We start from the raw sequence: 22,321 nt of genomic DNA, 5'->3' as shown, positions 1-22,321 counted from the left end.
TTCCCAAAGTCAAACTCATCACAGTGAAACCCAGGTCACTCAACACCATTAGTCATCAAGGAAGTCCACATCAAAATGAAGATTTGATGTCACTTCACACTGACAAGGAGGCCTTATTCTTTACAAAACAGAAAATGACAAGTGTGGGAAGGGATGTAGGGAAATTGGAACCCTCGTGCATTGCTGGTGGGAAGGTAAAAGGATAAGCCGCTGGGGAAAACAGTTTCATGGTTTCTCAAAAAATTAAATATAGAATTACCATATGACCCAGCAATTCCACTCCTAGGTATCTACCCCAAAGAACTGAAAGCAGGGACTGGAATAGATATTTGTACACCCGTGTTCACAGCGGCGTTATTCACAGCAGCCAGAAGGTGGAAACAACCCAAATGTCTATGGACAGATGAATGGGTAAACAAAATGCAGCCTCTACGCACAATAGAATCCTATTCAAATATAACAAGGAATGAAATTTTGGCATATTTACAATATGGATGGATCTTGAAAACATTATGCTAAATGAAACAAGCCATACACAGTAGGACAAATATCTTGTGATTTCACTTGTATGAGGTACATGAGTTGCTAGATTTGTAGAAGCAGAAAGTAAAATAGAGTTTCCCAGGGGCTGGCGTGGGGAAAGGGGAGTTAGTGTTTAATGGGGACAGAGTTTCAGTTGAGATAATGAGAAATTTTTAGGTAGTGCTGATGGTGACACAATGTCGTGAATGTATTTAATGCCAATAACTTGCACTTGGATTTTTTTTTTTTTGGCTGTACTACCCAGTTTGCAGGATCTTAGTTCCCTGTGCCCCCCTGCAGTAGAAGCACGGAGTCCTAACCACTGGACCGCTAGGGAATTCCCTGAACTGCACTCTTATGAGTGGTTAAAATGATAAATATTATGTTATGTATACTTTATGACAACTTTTAAAAAAAAGGAAAAAAAAAAAGTGCTTGGTCAGTTATCTAGTGAGATCGCCGGGAGGGATGGCTAGATGGGTGGATGGGAGAGAGTGAGGTCAGGGACCTGGATCGTTTGGAAAGGCTGAGCCCTACAGCTGGAGACCCTCTGTGCTTGGGTACGGGGTTTGCCTGCGGCCCGGTCAGGGTCTGGACAAGAGCTAGCCCCCAGCAGTGGAGTCTGGCAACTCTGCCCCTAAGAGCCTGTGGCTTTCAGAAGGAAGTGACCTTAACCTTTAAGAAGCACAGGAGTCCTTGACACCCCGATGTCCACTCAGCAGCCCCTACCTGTTCCCTGGTGCCTGGTGCGTCAGAGTTCATCGTTCCTTAGGACCAAAAGCCTGTTTACTTGGGGCTCAGAGTGGATCATTTAAACTTGCCCTGGAGTGTGCACGGTAGAATAGACTCTGAGATCCTTTCAGAGAGACGGGCTTCATGGAGCGGCTCATCATCAAAATGGACAGAAGTGCTTTAACATGCAGACTCCCAGGTCCCACACCTCCTGCGTCCTGCTAAAAAGCGGCGCCATGGTGGGGCCGGGATGCTGCTTCTAAACGCAGCTCTGCTGACTGGCGCACAGCTGTGGTTAATGGGGAGGGCGGAGGGCGAGCTGGCCGGGGTGGGGGTGGGGGGCTGCAGGGGCGCCACCGATACCCATCCTTACTCGGGATGGTCCCAGGAAACTCGTGGCTTGGCGGTCTCGGGGGAAGGAGGCTAGGGAACTCCGACCTGCCGCAGGACCCCAGGGTCTCCACACCTGCCCCACCTGACAACGGCTAGTCCGAAAAGGCAGGGAGTTTGTGGGCAGAGAGTGAATCAAAACTGACTCTCTGAACATAAAACTCCTTGGGCTGAAAGTCGGAGCCTGGGGAACCACGGGCCCCGGCACCACTCACCACCGCCCTCCCCAGCCCGCCGCTCCCCTTCCAGGCTCTGAAACAGGCGGCTGGGGACAGAGCGCCAGAGGGCCGGGGCCCCCACGGTGGGTGCCCTGGTTTCCGTGGGAATCGAGGAGGAGGCTGCTCACGTCCCCCCTGGAACAGGAGGTGCTGAGCTGGGCGGGAGGCATGTGCCCTTTGGGAAGCCCGGTCTGGGGGTGGGGGCGGCAGTCCCTCGAACACCCACCCTTGGTTTCCAGCCTAGCTTGAGGGGGGTGGGTCTGGTCAAGGAGTCTTTCTGCTGTGTCTTTACATTAACCACTTGAGGGGAAAATGTCGTTTGCAATAAATCTGCAGTACAGTGGAAGTTCCACTGCTCCAGTGGCTGTAAAAATTAATTCCTTTTCCTAAACATTATTATATGGCTTTAAAAATGAAATGACTTGTGGTTAGTTTCCTAGTTTGGGCCATTATTAGTAATTAGTGTAATCAAGTAGCATTCCTGTTACGTACCCCCGCCAATCTCCATCCTTCTGCTGGCCTCACCCCCGTGTCTTGTTGCTAACTGGATCTTGTTGAAGTAATCAGACCTGGAAACGGGATGTGATGGGTCGAAGCTGCCTGCTGACTTGGATGGCTACAAAAGATGTTTTCTTTCTACTGCCGAATGGTCAATTTTGCTCACTGCTTTTTCTTTTTCTTTCAAAGAACTGTGTATACTTGGGGATATCATGATAATTTTCCTCTTGAAGGAAGTTGCTGAGTGGATAAAGACTCTGACGTCTGTTTAGGGAGGAGGGCTCCTTATTCTGGGCTCTGAGGGGGCTTCCGAGGGTCTGGGGACCACCTGCGATTGTCTGGCAAATGTTGTGTCCACACACATGGATAGGCATCTATGTTCCCCTGAGGAAGTGAGTCAGTCATCTTCAGCAGAAGTTCAAATGGAATCTGTGTCCCCAAAAATAGTAGCTGACATTTATTGAGAAGTGATAGAGACCTGAGGTCCCTGACCTGGAGTTCATGACCTCTTAGGGTCTGCAGAAAGAATTCAGGAAGTCCAGGAGCTTGGGTGAGGCAAATTTACATCTTTAGTTTCAGGAAACTTCTACTGAAATTGAACATTTCCTTCAGCTGTAAATAGCATCCACACAGCACCGTGGTATTCGCAGCTATTTCTCCACTGTATTAAAATTGTTCCGATATCTCAAAATATTCTTAGCACTTATTATGACTTAGAAATTATGATGGTTGTAAGCCAGCAACTATGTTTTATTTAATACATTACCAAAGAGAACATATATTATAACATTTTGCTTTTTAAAAAACATTTTAGGAGCTGGCATTCAGTATCATTGGTTATCATTATAATTCCACATATTTAATTTTATACATTTAAACAGGCCCATAGGCTTCACCAGATGTCAAAGGGGTCTGTGGCAGAGCCACGGTTAAGAACCACCGGTGTACATGAGAGCAAGTGTGCGCATCTGAGGGTATGTCGTGTCTGGGTTTGAATTCCACTCTCCCACCGCATAGCTGCCTGATCTCGGCTGTGCTGTCTGATCGCTCACCTTGAAATGGGAATGAGAGCCACTACACAAGGTGGTTGGGGTGATTAAAAGAGTTAGTACTGGTACCAGTACTACATCATACTCTTTACATGGGTTTTCTCATTTCATCCTCCTGCAACCTTATAAATTTAGTCCTAGAATCATTCCCATTATACGGATGGGGAAATTGAGGTCTATTTTAAGTGCCCAAGGTCACATAACTAGGAAGTGGTAGACCTGGGATTGAAGCCCAGCCCATTGGATGACCAGTCCCAAGTGCCACACGCTACAGACTTCCAAAAATGTCAAACACCCCAGTGTCAGTGGAGATTATCATCTGGGCCACAGAGTCTGAAGAAGGCCAGGCTAGAGTTTCTAGGTGCCTGGAGCCCTTATTTGACCTTGAGCTCTAACTAGGTGCCCACAAATAAGTGTGTGGACCTGAGGTCCAGACCCGCCCCAGATGCCTGGCCTCATCTCCATCCACTGCGCTGTGTCCCCGGCTCTCTCCCTGTCCTGGTTTCTCAGCAGTTCTCGGCCAAGCCGTGGGATTTGAAGCCTTGTTGCTTTCTCCAAGGACTCACCTGTCAAGGGGAATTCGTTTGAGAGGGAAGGGAGATAAGGACTCGATGTGAATTTAAGGTAGCCTCCTGGATCTGAAGAGAGTGGGTGTGACAGCCAGTGTGGGCCTTGGGGACCCGGGGGCAGACGCTCACACAGATGCTGCACTGTCACGCTGACCCTGACCAGGGAAGCACCTGCTGGGACCAATTAGAACCCTTCTTTCGGGACAGGGTTCATTTGCATAAACTCTGGGTCCCCAGGAAAAAATGTCCAGAAGGCCTCCTATTCTTTGCTAAATGAAAAATGTCCTTTTGCTTTTCCCAGCTGTCAGCTCACATGTGGCTTCCCTTGCAAGCTTTTGCTGGCTCTTCAGACCAGGTCACCTCGTTTGACTGCATTCCTGGGGCCTCTGACCTCTCTGCCTCCCCCCCTCGCCCCCGCCCTCCCCCCCCCCCCAGCTCACTCATAATATTTCAGGTTTACTCCCAGACTCCAGCACCAAGGACAGAGACTTTGCATTGGGTTATCACCATTATACAGCCAACACCTAGTGCATAGTAGGCATTGTTTGCTCAAAGAACACATGGATTTCTTTACACAACAACCATCTGCCCCCTTGTGAGCCAGGTGCTCTACAAGGGCCACTCTTGGGCCATGCTGCAGAAGGCCAGTGGTACTTTCTTTAGCTCTTACCATGGTTTAGTCCCTGCTAGTTTCTGGGCCCGTCCCTTAAGGAGCTTACAGCTGAGCTCGGGAGATAAGATGTAAGTCCTTGGAAAGATTATTTTTATTTTTGGAAAGTTGAACGTTTTAAGCCAGCATCCCATGAGACTGTGGGGTTAGGCTAGAGGTAGACCATGCTTATCCAATTTGGAATCACTGAATAATTTCCAGAAGGGGCTTAATTCTCCATCCATTTAAAAATATACATATTCTACAGAGATTCTGAGGTTGGGCTTGGGAGAAAAGCAAATGTCTAAGTGTCAAATATTGTGTTACAGGGAGCGAGTGGGAACTTTGGAAAGAACACCAGAGGGGCTGGGGCCGTCTTGGGGTCTGGCTAAGCATTTGGTAGAGCACTGCTTGGGAGAAGCTGTGTGCACATCCTGGCTCCCGCCTCTTAGCTGACAGTGCATCCAGCTGCTGGAATTCATGGTATAAAGGACACACAGTTGACATGTTTTCAGGTGCTGCCTTTGTCTTCAGAGCTTGGCAGAAGATGCTGGAACATCTAACAAGAAGCAGATGGCCCGAAAACTAGAGGAGCATGAAGACAGTGCCGCTGTGGTGAGGAGAATGCAGGTTGCTATTGTGGGAACTTGAAGATACCAGCTTAGCCTTGTGTCCCAAGCAGTTATCTGTCACCTTCTTCCTGGAAATCGAAAGCATCCGAAGGAGCCGTGGCAATTGTGCCGAGTGGCCATGGGGTGGCAGTGTGGAGCTAAATCCCTGATTGTGTTCAGGAGCTAAACTGGTGTCTTGAGTTAGATGCTCCTGAAGTCTGGCAGGCTAGGAGCTGGGGCAGAAGCCGGGAGCGTTCTCCCTTAATTTAATCGCCCCGTGCACTGAGCTGAGACCGTGACTGCCATCCTCTCAGGCTGGGTAGTTGCCCTTGTACGGAGGCTCTGGGGCGCTTATTCTGGGCTGGGAACACGCTGATAAAAAGTTAATTTCTATTTGCTGTTGCTCGGTAATTGGATGAACATGAAAGCAATTAAATATTAAAACATACAAACAAATAACTAAGTCACCGTAATTAGCCAAAGTTTGATCACTGTCATATTTATTTAAGAAGAGGTGATATGTCTCAGCAGGTGACATTTTAAATACCCTGGGCCTCTCTGGTGTTGTCTTTGGAGAATGCTGAATAATGTACTGAGAATTTAATTAAACCCTGTTGTAAATCAGCTATGATGACAGGGAAATGACAGCCACATGTTGAAACGAGAATTAGTCCACAGCAAGGGATATTAATTAACTCCTTTTCTGAAGGCCTTTGGCACAGAATGGTGTTAAAAAAAAAAAAAAAAAGCAGCAGCCAGCGCTTTGACACGGGGAGGGGATTGTGCCTGTTATTTCCATAATCATCATTATTATTTATAGCTGAAATTTCTTCAGTGACCAAAGTGCAGCTAATAATCACCATGCCATACAATGAGATTAAACAATTCTTTCCCCAGGAGCCGTGAGATACAGGTAGAAAATAGCAGTGTAAAAGGATGCCGGGGAATGAGAGAGAGTCCCTTTGGAAAGCACAAGCATGCGTGTTTTTCTCTTCCAGATTTGGACTCAGGGAGAATATACAGAGAGGTATTAGGCATGGATGCACAGACTGCAGAGCTGGGAGACACCATGGAAACCAACTAGCCTAACCCCGCTCCTCTCACATAAGAGGCTCAGGGAGATGCGAGGATTTGCCCAAGGTCATGGGCTTACTGGGGCCAAGTCAGTGTGCAGTGTGACCCCGATCTCAGGTCAGTGGAGTTTCCGTGAACTGCCTTCTCTGGGTTTTGAAAGGCAAACTGCAGAGGATGTGGATGTGGTGGGAATGGAAAGATGCCGCTGTGAAGGGCTTAGCAACAGGGATGCTGTGTTTGTTCCTGATGCTGAGGCTATTTGTGCAAATTGGAACAGGTGTCTCCACATCCATGTGGACGGCATGAGGTCTCTCCCACTTGGACTCTGCTGCCCTTGGCCCCGGAAAGGAGGTTGGGTTTGAGGAATTGGTTCAGTCATTCTTTGCCCAAATGTGAATACAAACACTCAGCAAATAGGAGGTATCTCACCCAGTCCCTCTGTGGGAAGGGAGACCTCATCAATCAGAGAAGAAGTGGACCCTTCACTGACGGCCGGGACCAGTGAAACCAACTGTGCCTCCCAAGACCTTACGGGAGCCACATCGCTTGCTCCTTTGGTGAATGGGAACAGGGTCAGGGAACGTGCACTTCCTTCCACCAGGAATTATAGTCATGACAACGTGTATCTAGGTGTGTGAACACTATGTCTATGCACAGAGTCCTGGGTACTTGCTCCTGGAACCATCAGCCAAAGCAGCCACACCTGGACCACAGACTGTCACCCTAATGGCTCCCTGGGTTGGTGACAGACAACTGTATCAGCCAATCAAGAGCTCAAAAGGATGGGATGTCTGCTGCAGTAGAGACAGTTGTGGGTGGTCCTGACCTCATACGTAGGTGGATTATGGCCTTCCTGAACATCCCAGAGCATCTCCCCGAGTGTCCCACAGAGATGAGAATCTGGCCATGAAGAAGTTATCAGGACTCAGTCTTTACAACCCTCCCCAGGGTCGGAAGTGGTTGGTTCAGACAAAAGCCTGGTGTCTCAGAGAGGTGGCTACACTGGCTCCAGTGTTTCAGGTGTGTGTGTGTCTAAATGTGTTCCCAGATTGTGGGGATGCTCAGAGGAGGAGTGGCCGACAGCAGATGGGGAGGTTATGCTGAGAGCTTTCTTGGCAGAGTCTGAGAAGCGCTGGTGTTGAGAGGACCACAAACGTCCTGTTGGTTTGGTTTGGTTTGGATGAAGCTCTCTGGAAGGTCAGGGACTTAACAGAAGCTGAGCTTCATGCCGGAGGCCCCAGCAGTCCTTGTGTCAGACTCACCGGCACAGAGGCCCCGGGTCTTAGCTTGCGGTAGGGAGCGCATCTCATCTGGGCCAGCGAGAGCCTTCAACACAAGGCAGTAGCGTTTTTGCCACTTCCACACTAAGTCTGACCGGCAGTTAGACTTAGAAGTGCAGGTTACTATTTTTACCCTAAGCCGTAGTTCACATCCCTGCTGTTCCAGAGCTCAGCTGCTATGTGGCCTTGGGTGACATCTTCCTGGGCCTGGAAAAGCTGGCAGGAGGGGAACACAGGAGGAACCAGAAGGGTGAGAGGGTCCTGCTCTGTGTCCCTGACCTGGTGACCTGCAGAGTCATGGAGTGCTAGTAGTTATGCCAGAAGAAGGGATTCTGGGGTCACATGTATGTAGCCATAAATCTGCCCAATGCCATACACTATAAGCCTTTCTTAGAAACTCCCCACCTCATTAGCACAGGAAAGGCTCTGAGCAGTCCTGCAAAGTGGATTAACAGAGTCACATTTATGTGAGCACTGAAAGAGCCCCACCTGCTTTTGTTGTTGTTTGTAGTATACTGTGATGGGCAGAATAAACGGCCTTCTGCATGTGTCCACATCCTAATCCCCAGAACCTGGGAATATATCACCTCACATGGCCAAAGGGACTTTGCAGATGTGATTAAGGACCTTGAGATGGGAAGTCATTTGGATTTTCCTGCCACCTAATCAAATCATGAGTCCTTAAAAGCAGAGACCTTTTCCTGTCTGTGGTCAGAGAGAGATGTGATGACAGAAGAAGAGTCTGAGAGATGCAATGTTGCCGGCTTTGAAGAAGAAAGAAGGGGCCAGGAGCCAAGGAATGCTCTAGTAGGTGGAAAAGGCAAGGAAATGGACTCTCCCCAGAGCTTCCAGAAGGAGCACAGCCCTGCCGACACCTTGATTTCAGTTTGGTGAGACCCACGTCAGACTTAGAACCTAAAGAATTTATAAGACAATAAACTCTTGTTATTTTAACCACTTAAGTTTGTGGTGATTTTTTTACGGCAACAATAGAAAGTGAATAGATGCACCTACAACACGCTATTACACGCTGACATCATTCTGGGAATGATGCCTGACCCATAATGCAATCAATGACAAATGATTGGCAGCTCATCGCCCGGGTACCGGGCACTGTGGACCAAACCAAGCTGCAGAAGACATACTCCCTGCCCCTGAAGGGTTTACATCTCACTTGGGAAGTCAGGACACACATGTACAGAAGGGAAATTCTGTTCTGTTTCCAGGGCACCCTGACTCAATCACAGAAAACAAGGAGCTAGGCTGGGTGCAGATCACACCCACAGGGTGAAGGGGGAGGTTTTCTGGAGGAAATACAAATTCTGAGTTCCCGGGGGTGGACTCCTGTCTGTCCACCTGGCAGGAGGGTCTTCTCTCTGTCCACTTGTCATTCTGTCTGTCGGCTCCTGGAGCCTCACCTGTACCCTGGGTTGCTGTGGGCCAGGCAACCCCCTTGAGTGTTAGAGACATCCTGCCTAGGCCACGGTGCAGCCACTTAATAAAAGCAAGATGCCTGTGTTTGGAGATGGTGGGCCCCCAGCACGGAGAGAGATCTGGGCCTCCGTCCTGCCTGCGCCCCAACGCCTGCACCCCAGCTGGGCTCCGGGGCCATAGGGGAATCTGCTCCTCTACACGGAAGGAAGGCGGTCTCTGCCAGGGCTCTGGGCTTTGCAGACCTTTCCTTAAACAAACAGGAGAGTTTGTTTGTCTTTGGTTGAGCTACGCGGAGGTCAAAGGGCCGATGACCCCTTTTAGTTGGAGTGACAGGGTCACGAGGTTATTTTCTCCTGAGCCGGGATGATCCCCGGTGCAGGGAACCGGCGCGTGGTAGATAGACCTCGACTCTTCGCCTGCTCTGCTCACAAAATCCCAACAGAGGAGACAGCCTGGGGCGGGCCACTGAGCGGCATCACTCAGGTGGCCTCCTGCCGGCCCCTCCCGACACGCCTCTCAGCCACATGCTCTTACTTAAGGGTGCCATTCCGCTCTGCCTGGTCCCTCCACTACCACTCACCTACCCCCAACCTGTTCAACTGGACATCAGCAATCCTGGGCTCTCGGTGAGTCTCTCTTGGCCCGATGGATGCCTTTCCGGGTGTTGGTAGGTGAAGACACCCCCACCTCCCCTGCTCGCCCCTTCTCAGCGGGTGGCACAAACTTCCACGCCGGGAACATCACTGCCGCCTCATCCCCTCGCCTGCTGTCTCCAAGTGCAGAGCCCCCCTGCCTTCCACACTTGCTCATGTTGCAAAGAAGAAAGGCTGCAAGGCTGTAAAGATCACACACTACAACTGTGGGGTCAACCGTTCTGAAAATAACTTGAGTGTCGCTGAGATCAAGTATTTGACTCGGCATTTGGACCCTGACCTGATCACACGCCACATGTATTGATAACAGATTGGGTATGTTCGTATTACAAATTTATATTTTATAAATTTATTTATTTATTTATTTATGACTGCGTTGGGTCTTCATTGCTGTGCATGGCCTTTCTCTGCTTGCGGCAAGCGGGGGCTACTCTTCATTGCGGTGCACAGGTTTCTCATTGCGGTGGCTTCTCTTGTCGTAGAGCACGGGCACTAGGTGTATGGATGGGCTTTAGTAGTTGTGGCGCACAGGCTCAGAAGTTGTAGCACACAGGCTTAGTTGCTCCGCGGCATGTGGCATCTTCCTGGACCAGGGCTTGAACCCGTGTCCCCTGCATTGGCAGGCAGACTCTTAACCACTGCGCCACCAGGGAAGTCCCAAATTTATATTTTAATGCAGCCAATCTGACCAACTGTATTTTTTTTTTAATCTGGCAGGGTTATTGAGGTATAATTTGCATATAATAAAACCCTTGTTAGTAGACAGTCCTATGAGCTTTGATGAATGTGTACAGTGTTGGAACCAGCACAATTAAGATGTGTAACCATTAATTCCCTTAGCCCAGAACATTCCCTCACGTTCCTTTGTAGTCAACAGCTCCCCTCCCCTTGGTCTTTGGAAATGAATAATCTGTTATCTTCCCTATAATTTTGCCTTTTCCAGAATGTCCTATGAATGGAATTAGGCAGTATGTAGCCTTTTGAGTCTGACTTCCATCACTTTACATAATGCATTTGAAGGTCAGTCATCTGTGCTGTGGGCGTTCATGGGTTATTCCTTTTTATTGCTGAGTAGTATTCCATTATGTGGCCGTACTACTGTTTCTTGTATCTGTTATCAGTCGAAGGACATTTGGGATGTTTCCAGTTTTGGACGATGATGTGTAAAGCTGCAGTAAACATTCACATACAGTTGGTTTGTGGGAACACGTTTCCAGCATGGGTTGCATAATAAGTATATGCTTAACTTTATAAGAAACTTCCATGCTGCCTTCCAGCTTGGCGGTACCATTTTGCATCCCCACCAGCAGTGGGTGGGAGTCCCACATCCTCACCAACACTTTGCTACTGTCAGAACAACAAAAAAAATTCTAGCCATTTTAATATCTGTGTTGAGATATCTCATTGCGGTTTTAATTTAAATTTCCCTAATAATTTAATAATGTTGAACATCTTTTCGTGTGTTTATTTGCCATCTGTATATCTTCTTTGGTGAAATGTCTTTTCAAATCTTTTGCCTTTTTTTTTTGAATTGGGTTCTCTGTCTTTGCGTTATTAAGTTTTGAGGGTTCTTTACATACACTGGATACGAGACCTTGAACAGATACGTATTTTGCGAATATTTTGCTCCTGGTCTGAGGTTTGTCTTTTTGTTTTCTTAACAATGTCTCTCAAAGAGTGGAAGTTTTTAGTTCTGAAGAAGTCTGATTTATCACTTTTTTCCCTTAATGAATTGTGCATTTTGTTTTGGATTTAAGAAATCTTCTCCTAATCCAAAATTTTCTTTTATGTTTTCGTCTACAAGTTTCAGTCTGTGTTCCATTGTGAGTTAGTTTTTATATACAGTGGAAGGTCCGAGTGGAGATTTATCTTTTCTGCACATGGACGTCCAGTTGTCACAGCACCGTTTCTTGAAAAGACTGTCGTTTCTCCACTGGAATGCCTTTGTACATTTGTGGACAATTCATAGACCATAATTCGTCTGTTTTGAAAACTTTGGCTTAATGCTTAATGTAATCCTAGGGTCTGCTTTCTTTTTTTTTTTTTTTGGCCTTGTCGAGCAGCTTGTGGGATCTTAGTTCCCTGACCAGGGATTGAACCCAGGCCCCCACAGTGAAAGCACTGAGTCCTAATCACTGGACCTCCAGGGAATTCCCTGAAGGTCTACTTCTGAATTGTTTATTTGAATACCTTTTTTTGTGGTGATCATAGGTGAAAACAACACCTCACAAAGACGTGTAGATCCAACCAGAAGAAGCGAGTTAGTGGTTGCAGCTAACAAACCAAGACACTTGTTTTTCAGCTCCATCTGACAATTGTGTAAACTTGTTTTTTGTTTATAAATTTATTTATTTATTTATTTATTGGCTGTGCTGGGTCTTTGGTGCTACACATGGGCTTTCTGTAGTTGTGGAGAGTGGGGGCTACTCATTGTGGTGTGTGGGCTCCTCATTGCAGTGGATTCTCTTGTTTCGGAGCACGGGCTCTAGGTGTGTGGGCTTCAGTAGTTGTGGCACAAGGGCTCAGCAGTTGTGGCTCGCTGGCTTTAGAGCGTGGCACACAGGCTTAGTTGCTCTGTAGCATGTGGGATCTTCTGGGACCAGGGAAGGCCCTGTGTAAAGTTTTTTAAAATTGAAATCTGGTGGTTTAATTTCTGTCTTTCCTTATGCCAATCTGTTGTTCTTGCAATCTTGGAAATTGTTCTACATTTCACGTATTTAATGAGTGAGTTCAAAACCCACAAAACTCTTCATAGGAAATATTTTTTTGTGTTAGGAAATTGCTTCCAGGTCATATATGCAAGTATAAAAAATCTTTTAAACAGGTGATGTATCATTATTTGGTGATAATGATGCCAGCCTGACTCTACTGAGGACTTGCCACCTTTCCTTCTGAACACTCAACACCGTACAAGAAATGCAGCACACAGATAAGGCGAGGTGCTAATGCCCAAGCACTAATCAATAACAGAGATACCTACGTTCTTTTTTTTAATCATTTATTTATTTATTTATTTACTTATTTATTGGCTGCATTGGATCTTTGCTGCTGCGTGTGTGCTTTCTCTAGTTGCAGCGAGCAGGGGCTACTCTTTGTTGCGGTGTGAGGGCTTCTCATTGTGGAGGCTTCTCTTGTTGCGGAGCATGGGCTCTGGGTGCACGGGCTTCAATAGTTGTGGCACGCAGCCTCAATAGTTGTGGCTCTCAGGCTCTAGAGCGCAGACTCAGCAGTTGTGGTGCATAGGCTAAGTTGTCCAACGGCATGTGGGAATCTTCCTGGATCAGGGGTCGAATCTGTGTCCCCTGCATTGGCAGGCAGATTCTTAACCACTGTACCACCAGGGAAGTCTCTATGTTCTTTATAAGTATGACTTGCTCCACACTTGTAGTGTTTGAATTTTCTGTTCAACACATAGGTTTTTTTTTTTTTCTAACCTGTTCAATGTTAATGTCATGCTAAGTCTCTGCATTTGGAGATGGGGGCCTGATATTCTCAACGGAGTCTCCCAAGTTCCCTGCTGTTGCTTCCTCGGGAGATTGTATGTTCCTGAGGCTCTTGCTTCTTTGAATCCTACTCTGTTCCTCCTTGTGGGTCCCCCAGAGCCTTCTATTAACATAAGTGAGGCCAAATGTGACCCCTGAGCGAAACGCATCAGACAGTACTAACAAGAGAGGCCAGTTCTCTCACCCGGCAAGCACCAGAAGGCTATCAGTCCTGCAGTGGCAGCTCTGGGCACTCCAGCCTGGTGGTCCCTGTGGCCAGCTTCACTGAGAGCCACACCCTCTGCATCTGGGTGTCAGGGACTCGGAGATGGAACGAGCCTACCTGTGAGCAGGGACAAGATGGGTCTGCACACCCTTCTGGGTTTCCTGTTGGTCATCCTGAATTGAGGGTTTGCAAACTTTTGCAGCAACTTCTCACAGCCCTTGGGTGCAAGCCAGTAGATTTCACAACACCAAGTGCAAACTTGCTTTTCTCTGGATTCTTTCCTCCCCCGTACAGCACCTCAGTTCTTGGAAAGGTGCCCTGGGGATCTCGCTGTACTTTGGCTCTGGCTGTGCTTTGGTTCTGCAAACCCCTGTGAACTTGTCAGTGCCCAGAAAGCATTTGAGTGTGGACTTTTACGAGCTCTGCAGGCTTAACGGCTCAGGCACCCTGGAGAGAGGCGCTCTCTCTGCAAGAATTTCCGCGCTCCTCCTCCTTCCTGGGTGGGATGTGGGCAGAGGACACAGAAATGAAGCAGGGAATGAAGAGAACTTGGTTCTCACTTCTGGAACAGTCGAGAGGGGATTTGCTTTGGAGGGGGTAGCCCTTGGCCTCTCCTTGCCAGGGGATGGGCGGTCTGGCTTCCTAAGGGATTGATTGCAATAGGAGGCCTGTCCACTCTGGCCTGTGTAGATACTTCTTGCTGCTTTTGAACAGAGAGAATGTATCTGGGAGCTGCCTAGCTTTTGAGGAGCAGGCTGAATTGGGGCCATCTGCTGGCCACTTTCCCCGAGAGCGCCTGCGTATTTTGCAACCAGGAACTTCCGATGCAAGAAAACCATGGCAGCTATCACGCATGTGGTCGTGCGAGTGTGTTTTCATCTCTAAGTTCCGCCTTCAGCAGCTCCTCGGGGTTGCATGTTTCCTTGGTCATATCCAGTAAGGAAGAGAGAGGTTCTTGTTCCACCATTTCAATCAAAGTTTCTGAGTTTGCGTTAATTACGCTGGATTTGTTATCGAGCCAATCTTTGGATCACTCGCTGTGACAAAGGGATGGGAAACACTCATTGGCTTAACCTACATCATGTGCTTTATCCCTGGACCCAGGAATGTAGTTGGGCTCCTGGGATCCCCATAGACCCCCAACATGAGAGGTGGAGGCTGTTGGGGAGGGGATATACATGTGTCTGTCTTACTAAGGTTAGGAAGACCAAAGGTTGCTAGTCAGGTGGTCACAGGAGTCAGGGTAAGGTCACCCTGGGAGAGTGGACATTGGTGAACTTGTGGTGTGTGAGGGGGGTGGTACCGTGGCCCATGGGCCTTTGGTGCATCGCCCATTCATGCCGGCACAAAGACGGCCTTGGTCCAGAGACCTTGTGCACGTGCAATGAGGGAGAGCACATAGACGGAAGCCAGGCTTGCCTCAAGGGAGCTCATCCAAGATGCCCCAAGGGGAGATGAGACTTCCTTCTCCTGGGCCACCCAGAACCACGGTCCTGTCCACTGGCAATGTGGTGTTAGTCCCATCCCTCCATGCTGAGAGGGTGTCTCTTAGTCAAAGCAATACTTGTGAGTAGGAACAAGTCCCAGCACAGGGGAGCCCATGATGAGAGCACAGCCTCCTGCCCCAAGCCCGCTCAGAGATTTACTTCTTCAACGTTTCCTTGCATGATTCCAAATTGGATGCTGACCTTTGAGCATCCGAGGCTCGGCTGTGGAGGACGAATTTTCGTCCACCTCCCCACCCACTTCTGTCCTCTCTCCTTTACGGCGTTTGACAGTTACCATCTCATTCTTCTACGGTCTGTCTTTGCAATGAAAATATTCTACCTGCTGACATTCCTCTGCTGCTTCTTTCATCAACATCAGGTCATGACACTGGATAGATAATGCAGATGTCCTCTGGGCGTGAGGTCAGACTTTCTGGCTTCAAATCCCAGGCTCTTGATGTTCTCCACGTGAAATGGAACTATCAGTCCAAACTACCTCCTGGGGATGTTTGGAGGATTCAGTGGGCACGTCGTCTCGGTGTATTCGGGCTGCTGTCACAGAATACTGTGGACCATGGAAATTTACTTCTCACAGTTCTGGAGCTGGAAGTCCAAGATTAAGATGCAGGCAGATTTGGTGTCTGGTGGGGCCCGCTTCCTGTTTCATAGCCCTTTTGCTGTATCATCCAATGGTGGGAGGGTCAGGGAGCTCTTGGGGAGGGAGTCTCTCTTATAAGGGCACTAATCCCCTTCATGAGGGCTCCACCCTCATGACCTAATCACTCCTGAAGGCCCCACCTCCTGATACCATCACATTGGGGGTTACGATTCAACCTATGAATTTGTGGGGGGACACAAATATTCATTCTATAGGAACATATCAAGGGCTTAGCCAGGGAGAGGACAGGATTTGAGCACAGGAAGTAGAGCTACTCCACCAGCTACAGCCAGTCCATGCAGCCACAGCCCAGAGGAGAGGAAGAGCAGCATTGAGGGAGGTGGGTGTAGAGAGAAAGAGAGGGGGAGAGAGAGAGAGGACGCCTGGAAGCTGGGAGCCTGTGTGTACTTATCATGTCCTCCTGTGTACCCGATGCAGCTGCTGTTAAAAATAGAATTGTACTTTGCAGAGAGATTCTCAAATGACACCCACCAAGTGCCCATTAACTCATCAAAGTGGTGATTCCAAATTGATTATTTCGAGTGTAAGACATAATAACATGTTCATCATGGAAAATAATTAGCAGTGAAGTGGGGCCCAGGATGGCCTGCTGCTGGCCTGCCTGCCTCCCCCACCCCGCAGCCGAGGGGCGGGGAGAGGGTGGGCACCCTGCGCTGAAGGCTTTAACTGGGGGGATTGCTGGCTGAGGCTTAATCCTTGTCCTGCGACCCAGCCCTCCTTCAGCCCCTCTGGCCCAGCCAGGCCTTCTCCTCTGGGCGGTTTGGTGCTCCCTGGCCCCTGGTCCCTCTCCAGCTCCGCTGCAGCCAGCCCCTCCATGTTCTGCTGCACCAAGTGGGCAGTAATTGGTTGGGCTCCAGCTGGGAGCCGGGGCTAGGATGACATGCATTTCTCACTCGCTGAGCGCGGGCAGCAGTCTGTGCACCTTCACACCGTTTCCTTGGAAACCAAATTGCTCTGGCAGCATTCCGCAGTGACACACGTGTGTGTGCGCGCACACACACACACACACACACACACATGCACACACACTCCCCAGTGGAAAATCAAGTGCCACAGAGAGCTGTCATCGCCCCCACCCCATGCTGTCCCCACAGCCCCCTGTGCCCACCCCCGAAGGCTCAGACCCCACAAAGGGATGGGGAGAAATGTCCACCCCCTGGGGAAGGGAGATGAGCAAGGCTGGCATCTGCTGAGGTAGCAGATTGAGAAGGATGTTTATGGGCTCTTGGGTGGGAAAATGGCTCCTGCTGGTGTGGAGATGAAACGGGGTGGACTCTCTAGAAGCATCCCTGCTCCTCTGGGGGTTTTGGTCCAGAGCTATAGCCTATGGTGGTGGGGGGCAGGTAGTGAGACCTGCACCGGAGGGGTCTCTGCAACCATCCTGCCCCCTCCCCACGTCCCTCCCCACTTCCCGCAGCCCCTCACTGCATCGCATACCTCAGGCAGAAAACGTCCTTAGCAGGAAGTATTTGGGAAGAGGCTCTCCCCGCCGCGATGTGGGGAATAACTGCAGGGAAAGTGGGTTTGTATAGTAGACGCTGTGGTCCAGGCCCAGGGGGGTTCATTCCCTGCCTCAGCTCTCAGCTGGGTCTCTCCCCTGGACTTGCCTTTAGCTGGAGAGTGGCCTCTGCAAAGGCCCAGGCCTTCCTGGGGGCAGCCTGTATCTCACGCCTGGCCAACACAGGGGGACAAAGGCCACCTTGCCTCAGCAGAGCAACTCTGCGGGGCCACCCAGCTCAAGCTCCCGGGAGGGAGGTCTGGCTGAGGCTTCAATGGGGCGGTCGGGCAGCTCCGATGTCCCAGACCCAGCACATGAAACTCCATCTCCCAGTCCGCTTCCCGGGCCCTGGCCGTGACCACGTGTAGGTGTGTGATTTCTGAGCCCCTTCTCTCCTTCCACACTCCCTTCTAAAATCTGTTTAATTTGTGCCAAGCCCTGTCATCCACACAGGCACGGTTTCTGCTCCCCGTGGAGCATCTGTGCTGATTGGTGGAGACAGAAAAGAAGTCCACAGTAAGAAATATCCCCCTACCCGCAGTGTTCACAGCAGCATTATTTACAATCGCCAAGATATGGAAGCAACCTAAGTGTCTGTTGACAGACGAGTGGATAAAAAAGATGCGGTACATATACACAGTGGAATGCTATTCAGCCATAAAAAAGGATGAAATAATGCCATTTGCAAGAACATGGACGACTTGGAGGGTAATATGCTAAGTAAAACAAATCAGAGAAAGATAAATACTGTACGATATCACTCATATGTGGAATCTAAAACATTCAACAGACTAGTGAACATAACAGAAAAGAAACAGACTCACAGACACAGAGAACAAACTAGTGGCTACCAGTGGGGAGAGGGAGGTGGAAAGGGGCAAGATGGGGGAGGGGATTAAGGGGTACAAACAGTTAGGTATAAAGTAAGCTACGAGGATATACTGTGCAGCACAGGGAATATAGCCAATGCTGTATAATAACTGTAAATGGAGCATAATCTATAAAAACTGACTCACTATGCTGTACACCTGACACTTACATAATATTATAACGTGATTATACCTCAATAAGTAAAATTTAAAAAAGAAAAATATCCAGTAGAGAAATGTGCTCTGTGCAGTTAAAATAGGGTGATTGCCTAGAAAGCAGCAGGGGTGGGGCTACTTTATACAGGGTAGTCAGGGAGGCCCTCTCTGAGGAGGTGGCATTTAAACTGGAATTTGAGTAACAAGGAGCCAGCCCTGTGAAAAAATTTCCGGGGACTTCTCTGGTGGTCCAGTGGCTAAGACTCTGAGCTCCCAATGCAGGGGGGCCTGGGTGCGATCCCCAGTCCGGGAACTAGATCCTGCATGCCGCAACTGAGTTCCCATGCCGCAACAAAGATCCTACACGCCGCAACTAAGACCCGGCACAGCCTAAATAAATATATAAATATATAAAGATTTAAAGACAGGAAGGAACCAATGCGTATTTAAAACAAACAACAAAAACCTTCCCAGGCAGAAGGAAGAGCAAATGCAAAACCCCTCAAGGTAGGGACAAGCTTGGCACATTGAAGGGACAAGAAGTCTTTGGGGTGGAGCAGGTGGGGGAAGGGAGAGCAGCAGATGAGGAAATGGGTAGGGTCAGGCCTGGGTCTCTCGAGCTTTAGTCCTGCAGCAGAAGGAGTTTGGGTTTCCTTCTAAGTGTCCTGGACAGGCACTGCAGGATGGGGCTAAGTGATGGTATTTAATTTGTGTTATTTAATTTTTTATTGTGGTAAAAGACACATAATATAAAATTTACTATTTTAACCATTTAAAAATGTGTAGTTCAGTGGCATTAAGTACACTTACACCGTCGCGCAGGTATCACCCGCATCCATCTCCAGAACTTTGCATCTCCCAAATGGAAACTCTCTCCGCACTAAACACTGACTCCCCCTCCCCCAGCCCTGGTAATATCTGTTCTACTTTCTGTCTCTGTGAATTTGACTATTCTGGGTGCCTCATATAAGCGAGCCACACGCTATTTGCCCTTTTGTGACTGGCTTATTTCACTTAGCTTAAGGTCTTCAAGGTTTACCCATGTTATAGCAAATGTCAGAGTTTTCTGTTCACTGAGGGTCTCTAGCCCGTAGAAGAACAAGAGGCACATAGTAGGCCCTCAGTAAACCACCAGGGAACTGATGGGAACAAGGCGATGCTCCTGTGATCCCCCCACCCCCTTTCTCAGACCCCTCAGTCTTTGCCCATATTTTTTATTGAACTATAGTTGATGTCCAGTGTTGTGTTGGTCTTAGGTGTACAGCAAAGTGATTCCATTATATGTGTACATTCTGTTTCAGATTCTTTTCCATTGTGGGTTATTACAAGATACTGAATATAGTTCCCTGTGCTATACAGTAAATTCTTTATAGACAGTGGTGTATATCTGTTAATCCTATACTCCTAATTTATCCCTGCCCGCACCTTTCCTTTTGGTAACCATAAGATTCTTTTCTATGTCTGTGAGTCTGTTTGCGTTTTGTAAATAAGTTCATTTGTATAATTTTTTAGAGTTCTCATATGTGATATCATATAATATGTGTCTTTCTCTGACAGACTTCACTTAGTATGATAATCTCTAGGTCCATTCAAGTTGTTGCAAATGGCAATATTTCACTCTTTTTTACAACTGCGTAATATTCCATTGTGCATGTGTACCACAGCTTCTTTATCCTTTCATCTGTTGACGGACACTTGGGTTGCTACCATGTCCTGGCTATTGTAAATAGTGCTGCCATGAACATCGGGGTGCCTGTATCTTTTTGAATTAGAGTTTTCATCTCTTCTGGATATATGGCCAGGAGTGGGATTGCAGGATCATATGGTAGCTCTATTTTTAGTTTTGTAAGGAACCTCCATACTGTTTTCCATAGTGGCTGCACCAATTTACATTCTCACTGACATTGTATAAGGGTTCCCTTTTCTCCACACCCTCTGCAGCATTTATTATTTGTAGACTTTTTGATAATGTCCATTCTGACCTGTGTGAGGTGATACCTCATTGTAATTTTGATTTGCATTTCTCTAATTATTAGCGATACTGAGCATATTTTCATGTACCTGTAGGCCATCTGTAGGTCTTTGGAGGACTGTCTATTTAGGTCTTCTGCCCATTTTTGTCCATTTCTTAATGCCATTGAAGCACAGTCTATATATCAACATGAAAATAGGACTGAAATTGGATGGGGAAGGACTGTGTCTCTTGACTTCCACTTAGAGAAAATAGAATTGCTCCTGGACCACTGTCTCAAGCGGGAGTGCCTGGACCAGCCCTGCATGAACCCCATTGAGTTTCCGGAGTCTGCCGTGGGTGCCATGGGTGTCATAGCTGCAGAGGACCCTGGCTAGGGAGATAACACTTGATAAACAGGGAGAGCGGGCTGTCCCCTCCGCCCCTCTTTCAGATATCCGGCATTCTTTATAGCTTTGCTCAGGTAGCTCATTCACTGCCATAAATTTTCTTATCTCCAGTGCTTTTCCAATTATGGATAACAACAGAAAAGCAGTCATTGGTTTCTAAAAGGTCATCAAGATATAGAGCCCGTTGGGGAAGGGAATGACTTATGCAGTTGGCTATATAAATCTGGAGAAGTTTTATGCACAAGTCGGACAAGAAATGTAAGTGAGATTCATAAAACATATAAAGATTTATGGTGTCTCAGCTGATGAAAATTGCCTCCCCTTTTGCTGTTTGTGTGGGAATTATTTGTTCCTTCCAAGTGTTTTGCATGTAGCACACGAGCCAACAAGTTCTCATGAAGCCCCTGTGAGTGGCTAGTGGCACCGTAAGGGCAGGGTGGTAATTAGTCATGGCATCTTTGAGCAGCAGGCTGGAGGGGATCTTAGAAGCCATGGCTCCTCTGAGCACCAAAGATGCTCAGATTCCTTCAGGCAGCTGTTGCACTTTTCGCATCTGTGAGTGGAGGAAACAAGTTCTCACATGGATGTCCTACTAGCAGATCGTGTCACCACTCTCCTGAGATCTGGGGAGTGGGACACTTGGGCTTGGCTGCCTGGTGTTCCTCAAAGTGGTCTTGAGAGCCCCTGCATTAGACTCAGTGCAGATTTCCAGCCTTGCCTCCTGAGAGTTGGATTTTCTTTTTTTTTTTCTTTGGCCGTGCTGCGAGGCATTTGTGATCTTTGTTCCCTGACCAGGGATGGAACCCAAGTCCCCTGCAGTGGACGTGCAGCGTCTTAACCACTGGATGCCAGGGTAGTCCTAGGAGCTGGGTTTTATTAGTTGAGGTTGGTCTGGGAATCTACATTTCTATCTAGCAAGCTGCCCAGGTGTTTCACGTGTACACTGAAGTTTGAGAAGGACCCCTGTAACACACTGTCTTTCCTTTTGTGGACAAAGGGGTGAAGGTCCAGGGAAGTAAAGTGGTACAGCTGGGACCTTCTGCCTTCCAGGGACTCAGAATATTATAGAGGAAAGAATGACTAGAACCTGCAAGGAAAGTTTTTCCACGAATACGAGGCAGGCTAGTTGGGAAATGCCATCTCTCCTGGAAGACCTTCTGACTCAGCCCGAGGGTCTCCCCCTCGCTCTGCCACGTCAGCAGCTCTGCTCACCCTGAGTCTGGCACAGTGGGAAGCTCACCAGCATCCTGTGTGTGCGGTGGCATGCTGCTCAGTCTCTAACTACTGGCTCGAGGGGGGCAAGACCTTGACGCTTGCCAATTCCTCTGGTGTAGTTACTCCCACCACGGCCAATTTCAAGCTTAGGGACAAGACTTCACTGATGCTGAAGTTGGGAAGAGGTGTACACTTTCAGCTCCCACAAGCTGGTCTAAGCCACTTTCAGTAACCACTGCATCTTTGTGTCCCAGGAAACGAGTTGGATTCAGGCAGGAAAGGATCAGGCCAGAGAAGGAAGAGACCAGGCAGATGAAGGGTTATGTCCAGGAGGCTGGGTTACTCATATGCCTGGGGTACCTCCAGGTCCAGGATCCAGGAGAATCAAGGAAGCCCACGTGGCACTGGAGCTTGGGGTTCAATGCTCCCCAGGGCACAGGAGGGTGATACCCCTGCCATCTGACCTCAGCCACAAGGCTGCGGCTCACCAGGTCACAGCCAGGGGCCTCTTGTGCTTCCAGCCCTGAGAGGCAGGGAGAGGTCAGGGGTTTCCTTCCTGATCAGGTTGATGCCCGCCGTGGCTTTGGGGCAGAGGTCAGAACTCACCACTCGGCCTTGCATTTGAGGCTGTGCCTTTCGCGAACTGGCTTCACCTGCTGTTTCATCCGG

This window comes from Hippopotamus amphibius, chromosome 17 (assembly GCF_030028045.1).
Source record: "Hippopotamus amphibius kiboko isolate mHipAmp2 chromosome 17, mHipAmp2.hap2, whole genome shotgun sequence".
NCBI classification, from domain to species: domain Eukaryota; kingdom Metazoa; phylum Chordata; class Mammalia; order Artiodactyla; family Hippopotamidae; genus Hippopotamus; species Hippopotamus amphibius.
The sequence above is the reverse complement of the archived record's forward strand: the minus strand, read 5'-3'. Positions refer to the sequence as shown.